We start from the raw sequence: 4,486 nt of genomic DNA, 5'->3' as shown, positions 1-4,486 counted from the left end.
AGGGACGGCGCGCGCCTGGGGGCGGGTCCACCGGGGTCGCCGGGCGCGCGCATGGGAGCCGGACAGGTGCAAGGGGGCGGGGCTCTCGGCGCGCGGCCTGGTGCGCGCCTCCGGGCTGCGGCTGGGCCGAGCCGGCGCGCGCCGGGGGGCCGGGTGAGTGGGTGCGCCCTGGACCCGGCGGGAGCGCGCTGGAACAGTGAGCGGTACCGGGGACCGGCTTAGTATTGGAAAGAGCACTGAACTATTGTCATGGTCCCTGGGACCAAGACAGGAGGGTCCTAGACCCGGCTTTAGGATCCCGACAGGCCTCTGTAGAGGGGCGGAGCTGCATGTGACGTCCCTCGAGAGGCGGCCTGGAGGCGGAGCGAGCGCTGCAAAGCTATTAGGGAACCCCCGCGAAGTGCGGGTTGTCACGGTTGCACTACACTCAACTGGAAGGGGAAGACACTGGCTCTGAGTTATTTTTATTGCTGTCCTTGCTTGTGAACTTTCATTTGATCCAAGGATGCAACACTGTAAGGCAGTTAACCCAAATCCTGTTTTTGAAAATAGGACCTAATGTTTTAATATAGCTTTAGTTTTTTAAAGCGTTTTAAAAATTTCACTTAAAAAAAAAATACACGACTGCATACAACTCTGGGAACCCAGGAAAGCACAAAGAGGGATACAAAAGACAGCTTTAATATTAAGCTAGTATCTGATCATAATTTTAGCTGAATCTTTGATTTCAACTCTGGGAGCAGGTGGAGGGAAGGGACACATCAGCAAAGCGAGCAGACTTCCAAAGTCTCTGTTGCCACAAGGAAATACATCTGTTCCACTGCCTGAGGGTTGGACATAGGCAGAGCGGAGATTTGATCACCCTATCTGGAAGACTGGGCAGGATTGGACTGGTTGTTGGCTAGAACTTCCAGCGTCTATGTAGTTAAAGTGGGATCATCCAGCAAACCCCAAGTTTTCAAGGTGCTTTTTACTGTGTTTTTCTGTTAAAAAAACGAGGGGTAAAATGGTATCTATAACAGTGTCCCTATCCCCAAGGACTTCATTATAAAATAAGAAAACTTACTTTTTTAGGGTCTTAAACTGGGCCTTATAATTAAATTGGCATAAGACAAACAAGAAAAAAGCATATAAATTTTATTTAAAAATTTGCATATACCTGGGAGACCTCACAGGGAAATGAGGACCTGAAAAGTAATTCAGTACTTATATTGCAGGTTGCACAAAGTAATCATTGTGAAAAACAATTAAATATACATGGAAGCCAAAGGAACGTAGGATTAATTCCACAAGGTTAGATGATGCAGATTTCTCTTTGCTCGACTCCTTATCTCTGGCCATAGTGTTCTCTTCCTCCTGGCATGGGGGGAGCATCATTCACAAGTGAGTTTTAACTCACTTTCAGAAAGAAAAGGTGAGGCCAGAGAGCCCTTTTGCATTTGTTGTTTTTCAACAGCCTTTGGCTCAAAATAATCTTTATGTCAAAGTGATGTATTTTGGGTTGTCATATTCTGCTATCCTTAATTATCTAGTAAACATAAGATAGTTTTAAGAAAGAAATTTTAATAAGACATATACAGTTGGGCTGGGGATGTGGCTTAAGCGGTAGCGCACTTGCCTGGCATGCTTAGGGTGCTGGGTTCGATCCTCAGTACCACATAAAAATAAAAGATGTTGTGTCCACCGAAAACTAAAAAATAAATATTAAAAAAATTCTCTCTCTCTCTTTAAAAAAAATTTTTAAAAAAAGACTTATACAATTATATGAGGGTATATGTAATGGCTTGAACCTGGAGTGTCCCCCGAGGCCTGTGTGTCAAGACCTGTGTGTCAAATGCCTGGCCTCTAGCCTTCGGGGCTATTGGGAGTTGGTGGACCCTTTAGGAGATGGGGCCTGGTGGGAAGAAGTTAGTCACTGGGTGTGTGGTTTTGAGGGGATATTGGGCCCCTGGTTCTGTCCTGATTGCCATGAGGTGAATAGATCTCTTCAACTAATTGCTGCTACCATGGTATGGCCTAAAATGACAGAGCCAAGTGACCATGGCCTGAAACCCCTGAAACTATGAGCCAAAATAAGTCTTTCCTCCTATGGTTATCTCAGGTATTTGTCATGGAGATGAAAGGTGACTAACACATCTGCTCGAGTTCTTTCTGTGTCTACTGCGTTGCTTGACCAGTGCCATATCTTCCAGGAAACTTTCCTGACCTTCCACAACTAGGTTATGTGCCTCCCTGTGCTCCCAAAGGAGCCTGCCTCAAAGTGTAGTCACCTTATTCTCTTTGCCCCACCCTCCCCCCAGGCATCTTGGGGCCTTGGCTTTCATCTTGGGATATTCAGTTCCTAGATTTAGTGTCTAGATTGTGCCTAGTTGCTATGTGAGGTGCTCAGAAGATGTTTGAAAGAATGCATGATCAAGGTCTAGTGAAGGTAGCGTTGGTAATTAAAGAATTGGTGTTGCTTGTGGCTTTCAGATAATAAACATGCACACACACAGCTCCAAATGAGCCAGCAGAATGAGAAGGACATAGATGATTGAGGGCCATAATATCAGGAAGAGCATGTGGGAAGGTTTAGGCTTGGCTTGGGGTGGAGATGTTAGAACTGCCTAGAATAAAAGGTGGATATAAACAGGATGATGCTGGGTTAAACAGGATCTTGAAAGGCAGGAAGTGAAGTTTATTGTGGATGTGGGAGTCAACAAGGAGCCAGTGATGCTCTTTGTAGAAGCTGGGACAATGTACAATTGATGGACATTTCTGTCCAGGGAAGAGAAAAACCAGTTTGTCTCCTTTTGCCTGTTGATTTCAGTAGTTGATTATATCCACTATTAGAATTCTCTTTTTTTTTTAATTATTAGTTGTTCAAAACATTACAAAGCTCTTGACATATCATATTTCATACATTTGATTCAAACAGATTATGAACTCCCATTTTTACCCCGTATACATATTGCAGATTCACATCGGTTCCACATCCACTTTTTTACATACTGCCATACTAGTGTCTGTTGTATTCTGCTGCCCTTCCTATCCTCTACTATCCCCCCTCCCCTCCCCTCCCCTCCCATCTTCTCTCTCTACCCCATCTACTGTAATTCATTTCTCTCTCTTGTTTTTTTTCCCCTTTCCCCTCACTTCCTCTTATATGTAATTTTGTATAACAATGAGGGACTCCTTCCTTTACCATGCAATTTCCCTTCTCTCTCTCTTTCCCTCCCTCTTCTCGTCCCTGTTTAATGGTGATCTTCTTCTCATGCTCTTCCTCCCTGCTCTGTTCTTAGTTGTTCTCCTTATATCAGAGATGACATTTGGCATTTGTTTTTTAGGGATTGTAGAATTCTCTTTTGAACCCAGCATAACAACTATTTGATTCTGTTATGCCAGATTCGTGGGACCCCAATAGACCTCCGGGAGCCGAATCCGATGCAAGCACACAAGAGTCTTTATTGCAAGCTGGAGCCTGGACTCACAACCCTTCGCGATGCAGCGGTCCCAGGGAGTGAGTCCTGGTCCTTTGTTCAGTGAGATTTTATAGGTTTGGGGGGATACTCTATGCGTCACAACATCACACAGCAAATCATTCCATACTGCAGGAAAATCAAACAACAACTCTTAACATTGATTAGCACATTCAATGGCGGCGGGCGGGAACAATTTGGGTAGGGGTGATTGGTTAATACAAGAGAGGAATTCCTTTGAACTGATTGGTTTAGGCCACAAGGGGTGTACGTGCTAAACTACATGGTTTCCCAACATGTTATCAACCACCATAAACTACTGGGGGGTCATCTGGCATTCCAGGTATTTTCCCTGTCTCATGCTGATTGGAAGTTGCTAGGGGGGTTGCTATGGGTCCTCACCTAACTGAGTCAGGGACACCTGGCGCCTCAGACCACTCCTGTTATTTACAGACAAACAACTCAGCAGGGTGGGTATGTGCTTAGGAGTGCTCTGTGGGTTTTTCCAAGGACAAGGGTCATGCCCTCTTCCTTAGGACAGGCCTTGAGATAGAAGCTGCTGTTATTTATTTATTTTTTGGCAATGATGACCCACTTGCTCTCACTGAGAACAGAGTTCGGTAATGAGAATCTTTATTTTTTTTAAATGGAGTCACGTTAGTTTCTCAATTCCTTCATGAGTGAAATAAAATCTTTGACGTGTTCATTTTTATTTCTCTATCAGAGTCAGGATTTTAAATTTTTGGAAAGGTTATCTTCTAATAAGCTAGCTGGAGGCATGACTTTCTGATGGAACTTGATAGCTGACTCCATTTGAGAAATGAAAGGTGGAATCAGCTAGATAAAGCCTGTGGGTGTGGGAGACATACCCAAGTGCAGTGTTTAGGGCCCTAACCCCTCCTTACTGCTTAGAAGGGAGATGCTGTGAAGGCAAGCTATTTGGGAGTGGCTATTACATACTTCAGGAATGGGACATTGAAGGGGAAGCAAGTGGGAAAAAGATGTCCAGTGAGGGCTTGAGATGAAGA

The 4,486-nt window shown here is 44.7% G+C and overlaps 1 non-coding gene across 1 annotated transcript; it reads left to right on the top strand.

Annotated features, from left to right (window-relative positions):
• The first annotated feature begins 4,034 nt into the window (after positions 1-4,034).
• LOC143406584 (small nucleolar RNA SNORD103/SNORD85) lies at positions 4,035-4,115 on the top strand. The gene has a single exon (XR_013092230.1). It is a non-coding gene; the product is annotated as a small nucleolar RNA SNORD103/SNORD85 (small nucleolar RNA).
• The last annotated feature ends 371 nt before the right edge of the window (positions 4,116-4,486 follow it).

Source organism: Callospermophilus lateralis, chromosome 8 (genome assembly GCF_048772815.1).
Source record: "Callospermophilus lateralis isolate mCalLat2 chromosome 8, mCalLat2.hap1, whole genome shotgun sequence".
NCBI classification, from domain to species: domain Eukaryota; kingdom Metazoa; phylum Chordata; class Mammalia; order Rodentia; family Sciuridae; genus Callospermophilus; species Callospermophilus lateralis.
The sequence above is the reverse complement of the archived record's forward strand: the minus strand, read 5'-3'. Positions and strand labels throughout refer to the sequence as shown.